This window comes from Heptranchias perlo, chromosome 14 (assembly GCF_035084215.1).
Source record: "Heptranchias perlo isolate sHepPer1 chromosome 14, sHepPer1.hap1, whole genome shotgun sequence".
Lineage (NCBI taxonomy): Eukaryota > Metazoa > Chordata > Chondrichthyes > Hexanchiformes > Hexanchidae > Heptranchias > Heptranchias perlo.
In genome coordinates this window covers 32,147,189-32,171,745 of record NC_090338.1, presented here as the reverse complement: position 1 = coordinate 32,171,745, position 24,557 = coordinate 32,147,189, and the positions used below count along the sequence as shown (strand labels likewise).

Sequence of the window (24,557 nt, the reverse complement as noted above, 5' to 3'; positions counted from 1 at the left end):
GGTAGCTGTGGGAGTTGGTGGGCTTGTAATAGATATTGGTTGACAGCCTATCTCTGGAAATGGAGATAGAGAAGTCAAGGAAGGGAAGGGAAGAGTCAGAGATGGATCATTTGAAGGCGAGGGAAATTGGAAGCAAAGTTGATGAAATTTTCCAGTTCGGGGCGAGAACAGGAAACGGCACCGATACGGTCATCAATGTAACAAAGGTGAGGGAGGGGACCTGAGTAGGACTGGAACAAGGAATGTTCCACATATCCCACAAAAAGCCAGGCATAGCTGGGACCCATACGGGTTCCCATAGCGACACCTTTTACTTGGAGGAAGTGAGTGGAGTCAAAGTAGAAGTTGTTCAACATAAAAACAAGCTCATCCAGGCAGAGGAGGGTGGAGGCAGATGGGCACTGGTTGGGCCTCCGTTCAAGGAAGAAGCAGAGGGCCCGCAGGCTGTCCTGGTGGGGGATGGAGGTGTAGGGGGACTGGACATCCATCGTGAAAAGGATACGGTTAGGGCCGGGGAACTGGAAACTGTTAAAGTGGCAGAGGGCATCAAAAGAGTCGTGGATGTAGGTTGGAAGAGATTGGACAAGAGGAGAAAAAATAGAGTCAAGACAGGAGGAAATAAATCCTTGGAGCAAGAACGGGCTGAAATGATGGATCTCCAAGGGCAGTCCTGTTCGTAGATCTTGGGAAGGAGGTAGAAGTGGGCTGTGCGGGGTTGGAGGTCTATGAGGTTGGAGGCAGTGGAGGTCCATAAGAGCATAAGACCATAAGAGATAGGAGCAGGAGTAGGCCATTGGTCCCCTCGAGCCTGCTCCGCCATTCAATGAGATCATGGCTGATCTGATTTTTACCTCAACTCCACTTTCCCGCCCTTTCCCCATAATCTTTGAGTCCCTTGCTGATCAAAAATTTGTCTAACTCAGCCTTGAATGTATTCAATGACTCAGCCTCCACAGCTTTTTGGGGTAAAGAATTCAAAAGATTCACGACCCTATGAGAGGAGAAATTCCTCCTCATTTCCGTCTTAAACGGGCGGACCCCTTATTCTGAGACTATGCCCCCCAGTTTTAGATTCCCCCATGAGGGGTAACATCCTCTCAGCATCTACCCTATCGAGTCCCTTGTTATGTTTCAATAAGATCTCCTCTCATTCTTCTAAACTCCAATGAGTATAGACCCAACCTGTTCAATCTTTCCTCATAAGACAATCCTTCCATACCCGGAATCAACCTAGTGAACCTTCTCTGAACTGCCTCCAATGCAATATGCCCTTCCTTAAATAAGGGCAACAGAACTGTACGCAGTACTCCAAGTGTGGTCTCACCAGCACCCTGTACAGTTGTAGCGTGACTTCCCTGCTTTTATACTCCATTCCCCTAGAAATAAAGGCCAATATTCCGTTTGCCTTCCAGATTACCTGCTGCACCTGAATGTTGACTCCTTGTGTTTCATTTACAAGGACACCCAGATCCCTCTGTACTGCAGCATTTTGTAGTATTTCTCCATTCAAATAATATTTTGCTTTTTTATTTTTCCTCCCAAAGTGGATGACTTCACATTTTCCCACCTTATATTCCATCTGCCAAATTTTTGCCCATTCGCTTAACCTGTCGGGAAGATCTCCAGAGGAGATGAGGTCGGTGATGGTCTGGGAAACTACGGCTTGATGTTTGGCGGTGTGGTCATGGTCCAGGGGGAGGTAGGAGGAGGTGTCGGAGAATTTGAGTTCAGCCTTCGCAAGGTAGAGGTCTGTCTGCCACACAACAACTGCGCCGCCCTTGTCAGCAGGTTTAATGACAATGTCAGGGTTGGACCTGAGAGAACGGAGTGCTGCGAGTTCAGAGGGAGGTAGGTTAGAGTGAGTGAGGGGAGTAGAGAAATTGAGACGGCCGATGTCACGCCGTCAGTGCGCAATGAAAAGATCAAGAGAGGGTAAGAGGCCAGAGAGAGGGGTCCAGGTAGAACCCATGAAGATGGGAGAAAGGGTCCGCTGTGTGGGGGGAAGACTCCTGGCCAAAGAAGTGGGCACGGAGGCGAAAGCTCAGCATCGTGTCGAGCTCAGAATTTATTGAGGGGGGTGGGCATAAGGGGATGAAGCTAAGGCCTTTGCTGAGGACTGATCGTTCGGGGTCAGAGAGGGGAAGGTCAGAGGAGATAGTGAAAACACGACAAAGGGTGAGATTGGAGGGAGGGATGGGGTCAAAAGAAAGGGAAGGGGAAGAAAGATCAAGAGGGGCATTGGTATCTAAGAGTTGTTGAAACTTGCGGACCTTGACACCTGAAAGGAAGAAAAAAAGTTCTTTGTTAAAACACCGGATAAGTCGAAGGATGAAATGGAACTGCAGAACTGGACAACTCTGAGTTAGAGTGAGTCGGTGCTGTTGGAGCGAGAGGTTGAGAGCGTGCATGTGGCGGTGCATGGCATTGAGTGGATCTCAGGAAGCGGCGAGAGCAGTGGTTCGATGAACGCTGAATATCATGGAGATATCTGTAATCATGGGTGGATCCGAAACATGAAGGGTGGAATTTAAGTTGGAAGCCACCTCTGTTAGAACCATCTCTGCAGCCACCTCTTTTAGAACCCTAGGATGTAGGTCAGCAGATCAAGGGGATTTAGCGGCTTTTTTTCCAGTACTTTTTCTCTACTGATATTAACTACTTTAAGTTCCTTGCTCTCATTAGTCCCTTGGTTCCCCACTATTTTTGGTAAACTTTTTGTGTCTTCTACTGTGAAAACAGATACAAAATATTTGTTTATCATCTCTGCCATTTCCTTATTCCCCATTATAATTTCTCCTGTCTTAGCATCTAAGGGACCAATGTTAACTTTTGCTACTCTTTTCCTTTTTACATACTTATAGAAACTCTTACAATCCGTTTTTATATTTCTTGCTCGTTTACTTTCATATTCTATTTTCTCCCTTTTGATATCTGATAGCGGTCTTTAAGATTATGAAAGGGTTTGATAGGTAGACGTAGAGAAGATGTTTCCACTTGTGGGGGAGACCAGAACTAGGGGCAGTAAATATAAGATAGTCACTAATAAATCCAATAGGGAATTCAGGAGAAACTTCTTTATCCAGAGAGTGGTTAGAATGTGGAACTTGCTACCACAAGGAGAAGTTGAGGCGACTAGCATTGATGCATTTAAGAGGAAGCTAGATAAACACATGAGGGAGAAAGGAATAGAAGGATATGTTGATATGGTTAGATGAAGTAGGGAAGGAGGAGGGTCATGTGGAGCCTAAACACTAACATTGATCTGTTGGGTCGAATGGCCTGTTTTTGTGCTGTACATTCTATGTAATTCCATGTAATGCTATCCCTGCAATCTTCAATCCCATTTACAATCTGATAGTTATAGAATCATAGGATCATATAATGAAACAGCACAGAAGGAGGCCATTCAGCCCATCATGCCTGTGCCGGCTCTTTGAAAGTGTTCTCCAGTTTTTTTTATTCGTTCATGGGATGTGGGAATTGCTGGCGAGGCCAGCATTTATTGCCCATCCCTAATTGCCCTTGAGAAGGTGGTGGTGAGCCGCCTTCTTGAACCGCTGCAGTCTGTGTGGTGAAGGTTCTCCCACAGTGCTGTTAGGAAGGGAGTTCCAGGATTTTGACCCAGCAACGATGAAGGAACGGCGATATATTTCCAAGTCAGGATGGTGTGTGACTTGGAGGGGAACGTGCAGGTGGTGTTGTTCCCATGTGCCTGCTGCCCTTGTCCTTCTAGGTGGTAGAGGTCGCGGGTTTGGGAGGTGCTGTCGAAGAAGCCATGGCAAGTTGCTGCAGTGCATCCTATGGATGCTCCACACTGCAGCCACAGTGCGCCGGTGGTGAAGGGAGTGAATGTCTAGGGTGATGGATAGGGTGCCAATCAAGCGGGCTGCTTTGTCCTGGATGATGTCGAGCTTCTTGAGTGTTGTTGGAGCTGCACTCATCCAGGAAAGTGGAGAGTATTCCATCACACTCCTGACTTGTGCCTTGTAGATGGTGGAAAGGCTTTGGAGAGTCAGGAGGTGAGTCACTCGCCGCAGAATACCCAGCCTCTGACCTGCTCTTGCAGCCACAGTATTTATATGGCTGGTCAATGATGACCCCCCAGGATGTTGATGGTGGGGGTTTCGCCGATGGTAATGCCTTTGAATGTCAAGGGGAGGTGATTAGACTCTCTCTTGTTGTCAGTTAGTCCCGCTCCACTGCTCTTTCTCCATAGCCCAGCAAATATTTCCCCTTCAAGTATTTATCCAATTCCCTTTTGAAAGTTACTATTGAATTTGCTTCCACCACCCTTTCAGGCAGTGCATTCCGGATCATTACAACTCGCTGTGTAAAAATGTTGGTCCTCATGTCACCTCTGGTTCTTTTGCCAATTACCTTAAATCTGTGTCCTCTGGTTACCGAACCTTCTGCCAGTGGAAATAGTTTCTCCTTTTTTATTCTATCAAAACCCTTCATGATTTTGAACACCTCTATCATATCTCCCCTTAACTTTTTCTGCTCGAAGGTGAACAACCCCAGTTTCTCTAGTCTCGCCACGTAACTGAAGTCTTTCATCCCTCTGCACCCTCTCTAAGGCCTTAACATCCTTCCTAAAGTGTGGTGCCCAGAATTGGCCACAATACTCTAGCAGGGCCTAACCAGTGTTTTATAAAGGTTTAGCATAACCTCCTTGATTTTGTACTCTATGCCTCTATTTATAAAGCCAACGATCCCGCAATCTTTTCTAACAGTCTTTTCAACTTGTCCTGTTACCATCAAAGATTTGTGTACGTACACCCCCAGGTCTCTCTGTTCCTGCACCCCCTTTAAAATTGTACCATTTAGTTTATATTGCCTCTCCTCATTCTTCCTACCAAAATGTATCACCTCTCTGTGTTAAATTTCAACTGCCCATTTTACCAGTCTGTCTATGACCTCCTGAAGTCTGTTACTATCCTCCTAGCTGTTTATTACATTTCTGAGTTTTGTGTCATCTGCAAACTTTGAAATTATGCTCTGTATACCCAAGTCCGGGTCATTGATACATATCTAAAAGAATAGTGGTTCCAAAACTGACCCCTGGGGGACACCACTGCACACTACTGTCCAGTCTGAAAAACAGCCGTTCACCACTACCCTCTGCTGTCTATCCCTTAGCCAATTTCGTATGCACACAGCCACTGTACCTTTAATTCCCATGGACTTCAATTTTGCCAACAAGTCTATTATGTGGTACTTTATCAAATGCCTTTTAAAAGTCTATATACACAACATCAACCCTTTCTGTTACTTCATTTCGCTCATCTTTGAAGGAGATAATCAGCACAGCATCAACTCCATTTGCTGGGATTCTGTTCAACAGCTGCAATAGTTATGAAACTATTTCAATCTTTTGTCTTGCTTTCGGATTATTAATTTTGATCCTACATCCCCCTGTTTTGTGGTTGCAGTCCAAAACAATGTACAAATTATGTTATCTCTGCTGCATCTTGTAAGATTCTCAAAATTCACAGATCCCCCAATAAACTCAGAGAAAAACCCTAAAGAAATTCACCTTTTCCCTGAGTATGGAAAAACTTTGGCCCCTGTCTAAAATCCTAAGATGGAAGGATAGGTGAAAGGTCACCAGACGAATCCACAACCCACACGTGGAAGGTGGGAGAATTACTGCTTCAGACATGTAAAATGGGAGAATTACTGCTTCAGACATGTTTAATGTAAAACGGACAGCAGGGGGTCGACAATCACTCCCATTGAAAAAGGTAACTTTTCCAGACATGGTGGGGCCATGCTTTTGTTTTAAAGCAAAACCAACAACACCTAGGACGTTGGATGCAAAAGGAAGCCTTATGTGACAAGCTCTAAATCAGAATTAAAACAATGACACATTGGGAGAAGCAATTTGCAATATGATTGTGACCATCAAAAGGCCATCAAAGAACTTTGTAAGAACTGTTTTAAACAGACCATTGTAAGAGAGACATCCACAAGGCGAAAGCTCTCTCTCTCTCTCTCTCTGGCTTGCTGGGTCTGGTGGGCTGCTTGTCTTGGTTCTGCCTGTGTCTGGAAAGAAGAGCAGTTTCCAGCAGACAACAAGGAAAGCAGTTCGACAGGGAAGGTCAGCAGCTCTAGAAGCACGCCGACACACAAGAAGAAACCAGAGCAACAGTCCCAGTGACCGTCAGAAACCTCGCGGCAACAAGGGCCTTACGAAACAACCAACCGAATATTACCACCAACCAACCGGGTAATATTGAGCCACCGCGACCAAAGAAAACCAACTTGGGAGAAAACCGAAGATCCGCAAAGTTTTCACTCTACAATCTATTTCTGACTTACCTCTGGGTGAATTACTGTCAAGGTTTCGTTTGGTGAGCATTATCCCTGGTCCTTTAGAGTCCAACCTAACTAGTACAGTGGGATTTGGGAGGGGTGAGGTATCTTTCTACTGTAATTTCCCTCGTGTGTACTGAAGTGTTCCCCATTTTATTAGAGTGTTAAGATTGTTGTGTTGTATTTCCTCTCTTGAATAAAGGTCAAAGTTTCTTGCTCCAAAACCAGTTGTCTGCTGCACTTTGTCACAACCCCCAAATAAGTCCAAGGTCTAGAACCCAGGGAGTGGGAGCGATTCGGACCGCTCAGAAGTCAGAGGTGAAGCTGACACACACCACCACCCCCTACAAATGGCGACCCAGATGGGACCTTGGCAAAAGGGATGTGACACAGTGGACACTGATTTGGAAGAGAGAACTGTAATGGAAGAGAGGATTTCAAATTATGTGTTCAGTACGGTGAATATGGAAATAAAATGGGTCACTAATCTGTTAAAGGCTGGGCGCCCGGTAGATGCTGCAGCTAAATGGACAGAAGGAAAGGATCATAAGAAATCCATAGAAAAGGCAGTCTGGCTGATGTGCTTTAAGAAACAGATCCAGCTTTTGGACAGGCTCGTTGAAGTACAGGCAGCTGAGATCCGGCAGTCAGCCGTTGAAGTCCAAACGAAGGCCCTAGCAGGGGAGAAGTTACTGTTAGCATTGCAGACTCTGAAGCAGGAAAGGGTGCAGTTAGTGGGGGAGCATAAGACCCAGCAGGAATATTTACAGTGTCAGGTCACTGAGGCCAAGAACAACGAGCTGAGGTTGCGGGAAAAGAATGCCCGCCTAGCAAGTCAAGTAAGAGAGCAGGAGGAGAAAGTAAAAGGCTTACAGGCAGCCTATAAGATAGTGAGCACACAGAGGTTTGAGGATGCAGACCATGGCCTCTGCCAGAAGCAGATAGAGAGTCTGAACCTTGCTCTAAGGACGGCAAAAGGCATGGTGTGCCTCATAAGCCCTAGTGCAGCCCAGGTCGACTTCACAGGGAACCTGGGGAGAACGGTTCAGACACCACAGGTAGTGCCAAGGGATGACCCGGTTGAGGAGCAGGAGGGCCCACGACCACCACCCGTAGCGCCAAGCTTTAGCGAAATCTGGCAGGAGAGCGGGGTGGAATTAGGGGCAGAAGCTGAGGAGGAAAACCCCCAGCAAGAGAGGCTGGGACCGGGGCCGATGTGCCCGGCCCGGCAGCAAAGGTTCGGCCCGCCCGCTGATAATGGGGATGAGGGACCCCTCCAAAACCAGTTTGTAGTTCCCCACAGCACCCAACAGCTTAGGGCCATGGTAAGCCATTTAACTAAACTTGCTGCAAATGGGGACCCCTCGGTCCACTTCAGGGAAGTGGAACAAGCAGCAAGCATCAACGAGTGCAAGGATGCTGAACAGGCCAAAATGCTGCTATTCTCCCTGGAGAGTAAGCTCTTCCAGTCCCTCTCTGACCAATGTAAGATGGGACAGTGTGATTATGGGGAGCTCAAGGAGGAAGTTCTTGAGGCCATGGGGATGAATGACGGAAGTCCTTTCTCCTGGGTGGAAAAAACAGTGCAGCTCATAGGAGAAACCCCGCAGGCTTTTGCAGACAGGTTGTGGCCGGTGTATAGGAGCGCATGCAGTGGGACGCCTAACCGAGCTAACCTGGACCAGGATCAGCAGGCCCACTGGCTCCGTTGCCTGGTGGCAAACAGCTTGCCACAGGTCAGGGCCGCGGCAGGAATGTGGTTTGACCCAAAGAATCCCCTGACTACCGAACTCACAGTGGTCAGACAATTGACCATAGCTTACCGTAATAGTAAAGGAACCGATGCACACCCACCTAAAGGGAAAGTGCATGAAATGAAACCCGGCCAGGGTAGGAAGGAGCGGCATCAGGAAGGGAATAACCCTTCCAGCACAAAGCTCAACTGTTATGGGTGTGGGAAGGATGGACACTGGAGGAAGGAGTGTAAGAATCCTTGGAAAGATAACAAGGGAAAGAATTCCTCAACCCTAGCCCAAAGGGCAGAGACAGGAATCCCTCCCGCCACGGTCGAGTCATTTTTGGACGCCATGAGAACTCTATTGACTGGCCCAGGGAAGGTAGCAGCGACCACCGGCGCTCTGACCCCATCAGCCCCATCTAACCCACAACCCTGACTAGAGCCAGCGCAGCCTGTTTACCTGTGTTCCCTTACCTACGACTTATGGAAGAGACCCCTCATTGAGATGGAGGTAGAAGAGGTAAAGGGGACCTATCTGTTGGACACGGGAGCATTATGTACCGTGATCCATTCAGCTAACCCCACCACCTCACCTCTATCTAACGGGGTCCCATACAGTCTGTCGGGATTCACAGGTAAAGAACAGGCTGGCTCATTTTCCATCCCGCTGAACATTCATTTAGGAACACTCCGCTCTAAGTGGACCTGTATCCTAATGAAGTGGGAAGTGGAGGGTGGAAAAGGGATCCTGGGAGCCGACTTTATCGTAGGCCACGGGATCCTAGTGGATTTGAGGAATCACTGCCTGTGGGGAGCAAATACAGGACATGAAGGCGGAGTAGTAGTCATCCCAGGGAAACAGGGGAAGGGGACCCTGTGCACCATGAAGCCTAAAGAGGGTTATAACCTCAAACTCATGGTCAGCAATACCCCAAGGGAGTTCCAGGCATTTGTGCGAGCCCACCTAGCCACATTTGCCACACACAAACACGACTGTGGGAGGGTCAACGGGTTCGAGGTCAGTGTAGATGGGGACCCTATGGCCCAACCACAAAAGCAATATAACTTCCCCAGGGAAGTGGAGCCAGACATGGAAGCAGCCATGTCCTCTTTAGTGCAACAGGGCGTCCTGAGACCGATAGCCACCCACGTGAACTCTCCACTGTGGCCGGTTAGAAAACCGGACAACTCCTGGAGGGCCACAGTGGACTATCGGGTGCTCAACAGTAACATCCCAGCCTGTGCACCCATGGTAGCAGCAGTTGCCGACCTGATAGGAAGTATCCCAGCATCCGCGACCACTTTCACGGTGCTGGATATCTCCAACGGGTTTTGGTCCATCCCTTTAAGGAGAGAGGATCAGTACAAGTTTGCCTTTACCTTTAAAGGGCAACAGTACACCTGGAACTGTCTGCCTCAGGGCTTCCACAATAGCCCCAGCATTTTCCACCAATGCATGGCAAACAGTTTAAAGGGCTTCAGCCAGCCCAGGCAGCTGGTACAATACGTGGATGACCTGCTCCTATTCACCGATTCGAGAGAGGAGCATGGCCCACTTCTGGCCGAACTGCTGGAACTGCTCGGGCAGGAAGGTTTTAAAGTGAACCCAAAGAAAGCTCAGATTGGCCAGCAGGAGGTCAAATTCCTGGGCCTGACAATACGCGCTGGGGAAAGGGCCATAGATAAAGCGAGAAGCGAACAGCCAGTTGGGGCAAGGTCTGAGAATAAAAATCCTCAGCCTGCAGCAGGACCAAACTCACAGACTGCACAAGCGGGTGCAGTGGCTTGTTTTACGGGAAGGGCCATCCCACCCACCGTTTGGGACACTCCCCCGCTCATCTGGGACTCAGACGAGGTGGGACCTGAGGGCAGAGAGTTACCTGCCCCTGACATAGGTTTAGAAGACGTACAGCCTGAGGACAGAAATCCCCAGCCAGCGGCAGTGGAGATTCCACAGACCGCACAAGAGGGGACAGTGGCTCGAGTTAAAGACTCACCAGCCAGAAAACCCCGACCAGCCAGAGTCCCTAGAAGGCCCCCACGAACGCCACAGCCAAAGAAACCGTGGTCACCGGCTCCCCAGTTTAAAAGGGCAGCTCCTCAAGTCAGGGATCGATCTGAGGACAGAGGTCCCCAGCCAGCGGCGGAGGGACAAAAGGTACAGGACAGGGCAGCCACACCGAAGGGAGTAGAGTGTTGTAACCCGAACAGGGATTAGCCTGGCCGCCCGGGGATGGGCAGCGGATGTACATAGCTTCTGTTATTTAATTTTGAGATTGTTAAGTTTGGGTGTTTCAGTTAAATTTTGTATAAGGTGGTTGGTAGTTTAAGTATTATTGTTTACCGTGTATTATTTTTCTATGTATGTAACGTATTTTCCAAGTGGTGCAGGGGTGTTGGACCCCCTCCGTGCTTGGATATGAATGTAACTGAATTCTTACCTGTGTCTGCATCTGAACCTAAAGGAGAATGTATGTTTTGGGTCTTCGATAGGTAAACTACAGGGGAAGGTTGGCTCTCAAGGATCGAGAATTTTGCTCACCTTTGACCAGTATGATACTTGAAGCAAGGTTAAAGTATCACAGGGGGGAGTGTAAGATTCTCAAAATTCACAGATCCCCCAATAAACTCAGAGAAAAACCGGAAGCGGCGAGAGCAGTGGTTCGATGAACGCTGAATATCATGGAGATATCTGTAATCATGGGTGGATCCGAAACATGAAGGGTGGAATTTAAGTTGGAAGCCACCTCTGTTAGAACCATCTCTGCAGCCACCTCTTTTAGAACCCTAGGATGTAGGTCAGCAGATCAAGGGGATTTAGCGGCTTTTTTTCCAGTACTTTTTCTCTACTGATATTAACTACTTTAAGTTCCTTGCTCTCATTAGTCCCTTGGTTCCCCACTATTTTTGGTAAACTTTTTGTGTCTTCTACTGTGAAAACAGATACAAAATATTTGTTTATCATCTCTGCCATTTCCTTATTCCCCATTATAATTTCTCCTGTCTTAGCATCTAAGGGACCAATGTTAACTTTTGCTACTCTTTTCCTTTTTACATACTTATAGAAACTCTTACAATCCGTTTTTATATTTCTTGCTCGTTTACTTTCATATTCTATTTTCTCCCTTTTGATATCTGATAGCGGTCTTTAAGATTATGAAAGGGTTTGATAGGTAGACGTAGAGAAGATGTTTCCACTTGTGGGGGAGACCAGAACTAGGGGCAGTAAATATAAGATAGTCACTAATAAATCCAATAGGGAATTCAGGAGAAACTTCTTTATCCAGAGAGTGGTTAGAATGTGGAACTAGCTACCACAAGGAGAAGTTGAGGCGACTAGCATTGATGCATTTAAGAGGAAGCTAGATAAACACATGAGGGAGAAAGGAATAGAAGGATATGTTGATATGGTTAGATGAAGTAGGGAAGGAGGAGGGTCATGTGGAGCCTAAACACTAGCATTGATCTGTTGGGTCGAATGGCCTGTTTCTGTGCTGTACATTCTATGTAATTCCATGTAATGCTATCCCTGCAATCTTCAATCCCATTTCCAATCAGATAGTTATAGAATCATAGAATCATATAATGAAACAGCACAGAAGGAGGCCATTCAGCCCATCATGCCTGTGCCGGCTCTTTGAAAGTGTTCTCCAGTTTTTTTTATTCGTTCATGGGATGTGGGAATTGCTGGCGAGGCCAGCATTTATTGCCCATCCCTAATTGCCCTTGAGAAGGTGGTGGTGAGCCGCCTTCTTGAACCGCTGCAGTCTGTGTGGTGAAGGTTCTCCCACAGTGCTGTTAGGAAGGGAGTTCCAGGATTTTGACCCAGCAACGATGAAGGAACGGCGATATATTTCCAAGTCAGGATGGTGTGTGACTTGGAGGGGAACGTGCAGGTGGTGTTGTTCCCATGTGCCTGCTGCCCTTGTCCTTCTAGGTGGTAGAGGTTGCGGGTTTGGGAGGTGCTGTCGAAGAAGCCATGGCAAGTTGCTGCAGTGCATCCTATGGATGCTACACACTGCAGCCACAGTGCGCCGGTGGTGAAGGGAGTGAATGTCTAGGGTGATGGATAGGGTGCCAATCAAGCGGGCTGCTTTGTCCTGGATGGTGTCGAGCTTCTTGAGTGTTGTTGGAGCTGCACTCATCCAAGCAAGTGGAGAGTATTCCATCACACTCCTGACTTGTGCCTTGTAGATGGTGGAAAGGCTTTGGAGAGTCAGGAGGTGAGTCACTCGCCGCAGAATACCCAGCCTCTGACCTGCTCTTGCAGCCACAGTATTTATATGGCTGGTCCAGTTAAGTTTCTGGTCAATGATGACCCCCCAGGATGTTGATGGTGGGGGATTCGGCGATGATAATGCCTTTGAATGTCAAGGGGAGGTGGTTAGACTCTCTCTTGTTGTCAGTTAGTCCCGCTCCACTGCTCTTTTTCCATAGCCCAGCAAATATTTCCCCTTCAAGTATTTATCCAATTCCCTTTTGAAAGTTACTATTGAATTTGCTTCCACCACCCTTTCAGGCAGTGCATTCCAGATCATTACAACTCGCTGTGTAAAAATGTTGGTCCTCATGTCACCTCTGGTTCTTTTGCCAATTACCTTAAATCTGTGTCCTCTGGTTACCGAACCTTCTGCCAGTGGAAATAGTTTCTCCTTTTTTATTCTATCAAAACCCTTCATGATTTTGAACAACTCTATCATATCTCCCCTTAACTTTTTCTGCTCGAAGGTGAACAACCCCAGTTTCTCTAGTCTCGCCACGTAACTGAAGTCTTTCATCCCTCTGCACCCTCTCTAAGGCCTTAACATCCTTCCTAAAGTGTGGTGCCCAGAATTGGCCACAATACTCTAGCAGGGCCTAACCAGTGTTTTATAAAGGTTTAGCATAACCTCCTTGATTTTGTACTCTATGCCTCTATTTATAAAGCCAACGATCCCGCAATCTTTTCTAACAGTCTTTTCAACTTGTCCTGTTACCATCAAAGATTTGTGTACGTACACCCCCAGGTCTCTCTGTTCCTGCACCCCCTTTAAAATTGTACCATTTAGTTTATATTGCCTCTCCTCATTCTTCCTACCAAAATGTATCACCTCTCTGTGTTAAATTTCAACTGCCCATTTTACCAGTCTGTCTATGACCTCCTGAAGTCTGTTACTATCCTCCTAGCTGTTTATTACATTTCTGAGTTTTGTGTCATCTGCAAACTTTGAAATTATGCTCTGTATACCCAAGTCCGGGTCATTGATACATATCTAAAAGAATAGTGGTTCCAAAACTGACCCCTGGGGGACACCACTGCACACTACTGTCCAGTCTGAAAAACAGCCGTTCACCACTACCCTCTGCTGTCTATCCCTTAGCCAATTTTGTATGCACACAGCCACTGTACCTTTAATTCCCATGGACTTCAATTTTGCCAACAAGTCTATTATGTGGTACTTTATCAAATGCCTTTTAAAAGTCTATATACACAACATCAACCCTTTCTGTTACTTCATTTCGCTCATCTTTGAAGGAGATAATCAACTCCAGCATCAACTCCATTTGCTGGGATTCTGTTCAACAGCTGCAATAGTTATGAAACTATTTCAATCTTTTGTCTTGCTTTCGGATTATTAATTTTGATCCTACATCCCCCTGTTTTGTGGTTGCAGTCCAAAACAATGTACAAATTATGTTATCTCTGCTGCATCTTGTAAGATTCTCAAAATTCACAGATCCCCCAATAAACTCAGAGAAAAACCCTAAAGAAATTCACATTTTCCCTGAGTATGGAAAAACTTTGGCCCCTGTCTAAAATCCTAAGATGGAAGGATAGGTGAAAGGTCACCAGACGAATCCACAACCCACACGTGGAAGGTGGGAGAATTACTGCTTCAGACATGTCTTTGTTTTAATGCAAAACGGACAGCAGGGGGTCGACAATCACTCCCATTGAAAGAGGTAACTTTTCCAGACATGGTGGGGCCATGCTTTTGTTTTAAAGCAAAACCAACAACACCTTGGAGTTGGATACAAAAGGAAGCCTTATGTGACAAGCTCTAAATCAGAATTAAAACAATGACACATTGGGAGAAGCAATTTGCAATATGATTGTGACCATCAAAAGGCCATCAAAGAACTTTGTAAGAACTGTTTTAAACAGACCATTGTAAGAGAGACATCCACAAGGCGAAAGCTCTCTCTCTCTCTCTCTGGCTTGCTGGGTCTGGTGGGCTGCTTGTCTTGGTTCTGCCTGTGTCTGGAAAGAAGAGCAGTTTCCAGCAGACAACAAGGAAAGCAGTTCGACAGGGAAGGTCAGCAGCTCTAGAAGCAGGCCGACACACAAGAAGAAACCAGAGCAACAGTCCCAGTGACCGTCAGAAACCTCGCGGCAACAAGGGCCTTACGAAACAACCAACTGAATATTACCACCAACCAACCGGGTAATATGGAGCCACCGCGACCAAAGAAAACCAACTTGGGAGAAAACCGAAGATCCGCAAAGTTTTCACTCTACAATCTATTTCTGACTTACCTCTGGGTGAATTACTGTCAAGGTTTCGTTTGGTGAGCATTATCCCTGGTCCTTTAGAGTCCAACCTAACTAGTACAGTGGGATTTGGGAGGGGTGAGGTATCTTTCTACTGTAATTTCCCTCGTGTGTACTGAAGTGTTCCCCATTTTATTAGAGTGTTAAGATTGTTGTGTTGTATTTCCTCTCTTGAATAAAGGTCAAAGTTTCTTGCACTAAAACCAGTTGTCTGCTGCACTTTGTCACAACCCCCAAATAAGTCCAAGGTCTAGAACCCAGGGAGTGGGAGCGATTTGGACCGCTCAGAAGTCAGAGGTGAAGCTGACACACACCACCACCCCCTACAATCTTAAACCCTTGGATCATGCCCCATCTCTTTTTTTTCTCTACAATTTAAATATTTATCTCAAAGGGGGCTGGAAAACAAAAGGGACCAAGTTATGCTTCAGTTGTGGTCAGACCCCATCTGGAATACTGCGTTCAGTTTTGAGCACTGGACCTCAGGACGGATGGATTGGCCTTGGAGGGTGTGCAGTGCAGATTCACCAGAATGATACCAGGGCTAAAAGTGTTAAATTATGAGGGCAGGTTTCATAAATTTTCCTTACATTCCCTTGAGTTTAGAAGGTTTAGTGGTGATCTAATTGAGGTGTTTAAAATGATAAAAGGATTCAATAGGGTAGGTACAGAAAAGCTATTTCTTCTGATGGGGTAATGCAAAACAATGCAGCACAATCTTAAAATTAGAGCTAGGCCATTCAGGAATGAAATCAGGAAGCACTTTTTCACACAAAGGGTAGTGGAAATCTGGAACTCTCTCCCCTAAAAGGCTGTAGATGCTAGCACATTTGGAGTTTTCAAGACTGAGATAAATAGCTTTTTGTTAAGGGTATAGAGCAACGGCAGGTAAATGTAGTTGAGGTGCAGATCAGCCATGCTCTAATTGAATGGCAGAACAGGCTCTAGCGGCTAAATAGCCTCCTCCTGTTCCTATGTTCCGATAAGTGGCAGTATGAGCAGCACAGCAGTATCCCTGAGGCTATACCTCATAGAAGTACTTGAGAAAAGTAGCAGCTGAATACATGTCCATTGTTACATTTTGATAATCCACATAGAGCTGAAATGGCCTGTGCTTCCTCTTGCTCTGTCTTTATCAACCTGATCTTGCCACTTTGCCTCCTACTTCCCCATTTCCTACAGACTCTCCTGTTTTTGTATCTATGAGCTAAAAAGTGTTCTCTTCAAGTGGATTTAATGGGGTAGAAATTGGACCTCATTGTGCCCATTTTTTGGGCAGGCTGTATGAGTTCTCACAGAGATTTGGAGTTAACTTGGTTCAGTATTGTTTCCAGAGGTTCCCTATGAATAAGAGAGTTTTCCTGTCACTTAGGTAATGAGACCGAGAGGGCAGAAGAGGTATGGAGGTGAGTTGTGCCTCTATAATTTCTACATAATGTGCATGGGGAACGTTGCCTTCACTTATCTTGGCCAACCTTGTGAGGTCATTAAACTCTTACTGCACAGTGTGGCAGTTTGTGGGGTGGTGCCCCCTGCCACCTCCCTCCATTAAGTATGGACCACCCCTTTATGTGGCTTCCCACCCTCAGTTCCAAGGAGACTTTCACTTCTGAGCCTTATTTCTGCTGGAAGGAGGTGCATGGAAGCATCCTATAAATCTGGGAGCCCTTCTTGCTGCTGAACCCCATAAGGCGGCTCTTTTCTGATTCATTGCTGCACTATTCTCATGCTCCCTGCCAAAAAAAATCTGCTCCTTTAATCAGCTGAGTATTTAAATGCTGCAGAAGTACTGAATTTCCTTCCCTCTCACTGGCGGTTAATCAATAGGCAGTGCTTTTGTCACTGCGATCCCACTCTTCAAAAATAAATCAGGGACCCATCCAGGAAATGTAAGTGGGTTAGCAGTGAGGTCACATGCGCAGGTGCAAATCACATCATGCTGTTAACTCGTGAATTGGAGGAAAATCAAGCCCCAGGAATCTAAAGTTTTGTACTAAAATTTAAAATAGCTATATAATCATAAATTTAAAGCAACATGATGCCTTCCTAGTTACTGGGCTGGCCTTCTACTTCCATTGTATGCTTGCCTTATGGTGTGAAGGAAGCACAAGTTAGTGACCAGTAAAGTATCATAGCAACAGGAGGAGGCCATTCAGCCCATCATGCCTGTGCCAGCTCTTTGAAAGAGCTATCCAATTAGCCCCATTCCCCTGCTCTTTCCCCATGGCCCTGTAAAGTTTTCCCTTCAAGTATTTATCCAATTCCCTTTTGAAAGTTACTATTTAATCTGTTTCCACCACCCTTTCGGGCAGTGCATTCCAGATCATTACAACTCGCTGCGTAAAAAAATGTTTCCTCATGTCGTCTCTGGCTCTTTTGCCGATCATCTTAATTCTGTGTCCTCTGGTTACCAACCCTTCTGCCACTGGAAACAGTTTCTTCTTATTTACACTGTCAAAACCGTTTATGATTTTGAACACCTCTATCAAATCTCCCCTTAACCTTCTCTGATCCAAGGAGAACAACCCCAGCTTCTCCTGTTTCTCCACATAACTGACGTCCCTCATCCCTGGTACCATTCTAGTAAATCTTTTCTCACCCTCTCTAAGGCCTTGACATCCTTCCTAAAGTGTGGTGCCCAGAATTGAATACAATACTCCAGCTGAGGCCACTGCAGTGTAAGCAGTGGGCACAGAAGCAGTTGCCATTACCAAATCTGTTTACTGTCTTCATGACTCCTAAAAATAAACACTTTGACTATTGAGATGGAAAGAGCAATGATATAAATAGCTCGGCTCCAGATAACACATTTAGTTGTCAGATCATTCTGACTGTAATTTTCGAGAGCGTGAATTGCTTTGTTTAGACTTTAGAGCTTTCCTTTTGATCAATAAATGTTTCCAGTGTATCAGCATTCTGAACTTAAAACTCCCCTGTCTATTACTGGGTTATTCAAATTCTCTAATGTTGTACTTATATTACCCATTGCGATGGAAGCCATCCTTATGATATTGCTCATAGCGATGGTGGATGAGGAACCTGGTGGTCGGAGGGCCAGGTTACATCTTTCTTCAGCTGCAGAGCTCAGGAATTCTGGCCTGTATATTAAAGACGTTTGCTATCTGCAGAAAATTGGAAGTGTGCAAAATACCTTGCAAAGTCTGATGATGACTGTGAATGAGTCCACGAGCTGCATTGGGCAGTTATGTACAGTGGCTTATTGGAACAGAAATCCACCGTGGAGACCATGGCAACTGCACAGGTATCTGCAGGAGAGTCTCTAGTGACAGACGTTCTTCCTACAATGGGAGTAACTCTCGTGAATGCTCACACTGCTGGTATGGAGGTGTTGGGCTTAAATGCACACTAGACTTTCTTGTCTGGCTTCAGAAATCTTATTGCTACCCAGAGGTTTGCTCCAAGCAGATCAGTGCACATACTGACGGAGCGCCTACAACCAAAGGCATGGCTGGAGTAGACAGTGTCCTGGTCTATCCCTCAACCAACATCACTAAAAAAACAGATTATCTGGTCGTTACCACATTGCTGTTTGTGGGACCTTGCTGTGAGCAAATTGTTACAACAGTGGCTACACTTCTAATGTACTTCATTGACAGTAAAGCACTTTGAGGCGTCCTGAGGTTGTGAAAGGTGCTAAATAAATGCAAGGCTTTATTTCTTTCTTCTTCTTTCAATGACGAGGCTACTGTCATTTACGATGATGCTACATCTGGTCTCTGCCTCGTATTGATGACAAAAGGCATGCCAGATAGCATACAGGACCATCCAGCATATAGCACAGGATGTCATGGAAACAATTGTAGGACTATCTTATGAGTCAGCACAAGGAGGTTCAGCACCATCTCAGTCTCAAGAGACTCCTATTGATGCCAGCCACTCAATTACTTGTCCCACTGAGGAACTGCATAGAACGAACACTAGGAATAGGTACTGGAGAACACATATCGTACAATGTAACCAAGGAGAGGCACTGGGGTAAAAAAAAGTAAAGGCACATGCACTGAGCACTTGGAGAAAATAAATTGGTTAGACTTTTTTCCAACTTTGTCCAAAGACTTTACTTCTAATAATGCAGAATAAGATAGCAGTGGATCGAAAGATGGGCATTCGTGGTACGACAGAGGACAATATTAGTGACAGTATATTGGGTAGCTATAATATGCACATGTGGTGGAGAAACTTTTAGAAATAATAATCTGGTGCAAAATTAATTGGCACATGGAAAAGTTTGGACTGATGAATGAAAGTCAGTATGGATTTGTTAAAGGAAAATTGTTTGACCAACTTGATGAAGTAATGGAGAGGGTTGATGTGGATAGTGCAGTTGATGTTGTGTATATGGATTTTCAAAAGGCATTTGATAAAGTACCACATAATAGACTTGTTAACAAAATTAAATCCCATGGGATTAAAGGGACAGTGGCAGCATGGGTACAAAATTGGCTAAGGAACCGAAAGCAGAGAGTAGTGGGGAATGGTTGTTTTTCAGACTGGAGTGAAGTATACAGTGGTGACCCCCAGGGGTCAGTATTAGGCCCACTGCTCTTTTTGATATATATTAATGACCTGGGTAAAAACAAGCAGAGTGTGTCAGGAACATAGGAACATAGGAACAGGAGTAGGCCATTCAGCCCCTCGTGCCTGCTCCGCCATTTGATAAGATCATGGCTGATCTGTGATCCAACTCCATATACCTGCCTTTGGCCCATATCCCTTAATACCTTTGGTTGCCAAAAAGCTATCTATCTCAGATTTAAATTTAGCAATTGAGCTAGTATCAATTGCCGTTTGCGGAAGAGAGTTCCAAACTTCTACCACCCTTTGTGTGTAGAAATGTTTTCTAATCTCGCTCCTGAAAGGTATGGCTCTAATTTTTAGACTGTGCCCCCTACTCCTAAAATCCCCAACCAGCGGAAATAGTTTCCCTCTATCCACCCTATCCGTTCCCCTTAATAACTTATAAACTTCGATCAGATCACCCCTTAACCTTCGAAACTCCAGAGAATACAACCCCAATTTCTGTAATCTCTCCTCGTAACTTAACCCTTGAAGTCCGGGTATCATTCTAGTAAACCTACGCTGCACTCCCTCCAAGGCCAATATGTCCTTCCGAAGGTGCGGTGCCAAGAACTGCTCACAGTACTCCAGGTGTGGTCTAACCAGGGTTTTGTATAGCTGCAGCATAACTTGTGCCCCCTTGTACTCTAGTCCTCTAGATATAAAGGAAGGGACAGAGAGTTTAACAATGGTAATAAGACATTAGTGACTAAGGTCACAATCAGGAAAAATAGTAAAAACTTAAAATTAGAGGCGCTACATCTGAAAGCACAAAGCATTCGTAACAAGTTAGATGAATTAATGGCACAAATAGAGATAAATGGGTTTGATCTAGAAGCCGTTACTGAGACATGGTTGCAGGTGACCAAGGATGGGAACTAAATATTCCAGGGTACTTGACTTTTAGAAAAGGTAGTTCACATGTCCCCTAAGCCAGAGCTTTCAAACAAGCACCAAGACGTAGCTTGGCTGGTGGTGAGAAGGGCCCTTCCCGTCAGATCCTTCATGCACTCCCGACGTCTCAGTGCCACCGCACGCTGTCCCCGAGGAGGCTGCGGTGGAGACGAGACCGTCACCCATCTCCTTCTGGAACGTGCCTTTGCAAAGAAAGTCTGGAGAGAGATGCAGTGGTATCTGTCCAGGGTCGTCCCTAGCAGTTCTGTAACACAGGACTCTGTGCTCTATGGGCTGTTCCCAGGGACGCACACCGAGACAGACATCAACTGCTGCTGGAAGACCATCAATTCGGTGAAAGACGCCCTTTGGTCTGCCCGAAACTTGCTGGTCTTCCAGTGCAAGGAACTGTCCTCGACCGAGTGTTGCAGACTGGCACATTCCAAGGTCCAGGACTATGTGCTCAGGGACACACTGAAGCTGGCTGCGGCCGCCGCAAAGGCTCTGTGGGGAAAGGCTACCGTTTAGAGCCTTCCCGCCATTGCACACTGTGGGGCTGCAATCAGGGAAAACCCCCCCTCGGGCAAATGTAAAATACAAATTAATGTAATGTAATGTACCTGTAATGATTCTGGAATCAATAAGCTGTATTGATTGTGATGCAATGAGGCACCCTAGAGTGTCATGAACTGTAATTATGTACGATGTGTAACTGTTTGTTGGAATCATATTTGAACTGTACTTTATGTATCTTGCAAATTGTAAAATCTGTATAGTGTACGTTTGAAATGTGATATGACAACTGTATTGTTTATTATCACAAATTTTATGAATAAAATATATTCTTTGAAAAAAAATCTGTTCTTATCAGTTTAATATCTGATACGTCCCCTAACTGGGGACCATATATGAATTTGATTTTTGTAACAGGGAGATGGAATAGGGGCTTGCTCCATCCACTCCACGCATCGACCCAGTATTGCAGTGTCACTGGGAACGATGCACCTCCCTGTGGGGAAATATTTAAAATGAAAAACAGGTTTTTCCAGCATCTCTGTACGTGTGTAAGTATTACTACTGAGAATAAAGCTGATATATTGCACTTAAAAAAACCCAGTAGTTATAGTGTTGGACAAAATATAAATCAGGAAATTAGAGGAGCAAGTAACAAGGGTAATGCAATAATCGCAGGGAACTTTAAACTTCATATAGACTGGGCAAACCAAATTGGCAAAAGTAGTCTGGAGGACGAGTTCATGGAATGCATTCGAAACAGTTTTCCAGAACAATATGTCGAGGAACCAACCAGGGAACAGGTTATTTTAGATCTAGTATTGTGTAATGAGACAGAGTTAAATAGTAATCTTATAGTTAAGTATCCTTTGGGGCAGAGTGATCATAATATGATAAAATTTTATATTGAGTTTGAGAGGAATGTAGTTAAGTCCGAAACTAGGGTCTTAAATTTAAACAAAGCCAATTACGTAGGTGTGAGGGGTGCATTGGCTAAGGTAGATTGGGAAATTATGTTAAAAATATGACAGTAGATAATCAATGGCAAACATTTAAAGAAATAATTCATAATTTTCAACGAATATACATTCCCTTGAGGAATTAAAACTCCATGGGAAAAGTGATCCAACCGTGGCTAACTAGAGAAGTTAAGGATAGCATTAGATTAAAAGAAGAGGCTTACAATGTTGCCAAAAAGAGTAGTAAGCCTGAGGATTGGAAGGGTTCTAGAAATCAGCAAAGGATGACCAAGAAATTGATAAAAAGGGAGAAAATTGAATATGAAAGTAAACTGGCAAGAAATATAAAAACAGATTGTAAGAACTTCTACAAGTATGTAAAAAGGAAGAGATTAGTGAAAGTAAACATTGGTCCCTAATGAGACAGGAGAAATTCTAATGGGGAATAAGGAAATGGCAGAGACGTCAAACAAATATTTTGTATCTGTCTTCACAGTAGAAGACACAAATAATATACCATAAATAGTGGGGAACCAAGGGTCTAATGAGGGTGAGGAACTTGAAACAATTCCGATTAGTAAAGAAAAAGTACTGGAGAAATTGATGGGACAAAAAGCCGATAAATCCCCTGGACCTGATGGCCTACATCCTAGGATTTAAAAGAGGTGGCTGCAGAGATAGTGGATACGTTGGCTTTGATCGTCCAGAATTCCCTAGATTCTAGAACGGTCCCCATGGATTGGAAGGTAGCAAATGTAACCCCACTATTCAAGAAAGGAGGGAGAGAGAAAACAGGGAACTATAGGCCAGTTAGCCTGAGATCAGTAGTCGGGAAAATGTTAGCATCTATTATTAAGTATGTAGTAACAGGGCACTTAGAAAATCATAATATGAATAGGCAGAGTCAACACAGTTTTAGGAAGGGAAAATCGTGCTTGACAAATCTATTAGAGTTTTTTGAAGGTGTAACTAGCAGGGGAACCAGTGGATGTAGACGATTTGGATTTTCAAAAGGCATTCGATAAGATGCCACACAAGACGTTGTTACACAAGATTAGGGCTCATGGGATTGGTGGTAATATATTAGTGTGGATTGAGGATTGATTAACGGTCAGAAAACAGAGAGTAGGAATAAACGGGTCATTTTTAGGTTGGCAGGTTGTAACTAGTGGGGTGCCGCAGGGATCAGTGCTTGGGCCTCAGTTGTTTACAATCTACATCAATGACTTAGATAAGGGGACCAAGTATAATGTATCCAAGTTTGCTGATGATACAAAGCTAGGTGGGAAATTAAGCTGTGAGGAGGATGCAAAGAGGCTGCAAAGGGATATAGACAGGTTAAGTGAGTGGGCGAGAAGGTGGTAGATGGAGTATAATGTGGGGAAATGTGAAATTATCCACTTTGTTAGGAAGAATAGAAAAGCAGAATATTCTTTGAAAGGTGAGAGACTAAGAAATGTCGATAGTCAGAGGGACTTGGGTGTCCTTGTACATGAATCACAAAAAGTTAACATGCAGGTACAGCAAGCAATTAGGAAGGGAAATAATATTTTAGCCTTTATTGCAAGGGGGTTGGAGTATAAGAGTAAGGAGGTCTTGCTGCAATTATATAGGACTCTGGTGAGACAACAACTGGAATACTGTGTACGATTTTGGTCTCCTAACCTAAGGGAGGATATACTTGCCTTAGAGGGGTGCAATGAAGGTTCACTAGATTGATTCCTGGGATGAGTACTGGAAAGTAAGATTAGGCTGGGTGGCTCATTTTCGGCTGACGCGGACACGATGGGCCGAATGGCTCCTTCTGTACCATAAATTTTCCATGATTCTATGATTCTATGAAAACCTCAGACCTGTGTCACTAGACAGTCCTTGAAATGGAATCCCAAAGGGAAAAGAAGATTAGACAGGTCAAAAAACAATTGGCATAGAACTGTGGATGCCTAAGCAATAAGATCAGGCTACACATGGAATCAGTTGGAAGTGGTTGCCCAAAACGAAGTTCAATGCTGAAAATCAGTAGAAGACATACTGCACAATGAGTAATAAGGTTGAATGAATGAATGAATGAGTAATGATTTGATCAGATTGATTGCCATGAAAGTGGAATTGTCATTTACTGACCAACATCAAACATTTTACTATAATGCCCATGGAATGGGGAAAACAGAAAGTAGCTCAGGATTTTGCTAAATCCAAATCGTAACTGTGCTGTCAAAGTATTGGGAATACGATCTAGGACTGCTTAGGGAGCCCCTGTTCTGCTACTTACTTCCCAGTTCCGAAAAATTCGAGTTGACACCAAGTGGTTACAGTGGCAAGTACATTATTGCAAAGAACAGTTTAATACACCTAGTATTTAAGCAGCAGTTTACAGAATGGAAACTGAAGATATATTACCTGGTTCCACGCTGGGTAGAGCTCGTGCCTTGGCCTCTCACCTCTCGCGGTCCTCTTGGCTGTCACCCTTTGGATCCTGCGGATCCTACTTTCTGCAGACTTCTTCAGATTACACAGGCCTTAGGCTCCTGCCAGCATTTACATCCACCCAGACAAATCTTGTCTCAGACTACGCAGGCGTTAGGCTCCTGCCAGCATTTATGTCCGCCCGGACAAATCTGGTCTGCACCGTCGGGATTCCTCTACTCTGAGCCTTTGTTCGAGCTGTATATTTATACACTGTGGCTGAGGATCATGTGGCATGCTGACTTAACATCATCAATTTGACGAGGAGATTAGGCTGGTAACAGTAACGTGTTCTAGACAATGGCAAGACACTTAATGTTTCCCTTATCTCTTTTGGGGAATGTAGTTTGCCTTTTTCCAGACATGCTAGATTCTTCTATGTCTATGAAACTCAAACAAAGTGTTAACTGTGGGATTTAAATACACCTTGTCCAACGTAATTACTTTAATATACTGAATAAATGTGATTACCTAAAATAAATATAGTTAATACAAATGGATTAATGCATTATTTCTGGTTACATATTAAATGTATTTCATGATTACATACATTGCATTGAAC

At 44.9% G+C, this 24,557-nt stretch overlaps 1 long non-coding RNA gene and 1 pseudogene across 1 annotated transcript in view; one reads left to right on the top strand and one right to left on the bottom strand.

Moving 5' to 3' along the window:
* Positions 1-24,159, bottom strand: part of LOC137332103 (uncharacterized) — a 71,382-nt gene extending 47,223 nt beyond the window's left edge. The window contains exon 1 of the long non-coding RNA XR_010965582.1: positions 23,930-24,159. This is a non-coding gene — a long non-coding RNA (uncharacterized lncRNA). The remainder of the gene's footprint in view (positions 1-23,929) is intronic.
* On the top strand, positions 20,895-21,067 carry LOC137332652 (U2 spliceosomal RNA; annotated as a pseudogene).
* Positions 24,160-24,557: the final 398 nt, after the last annotated feature.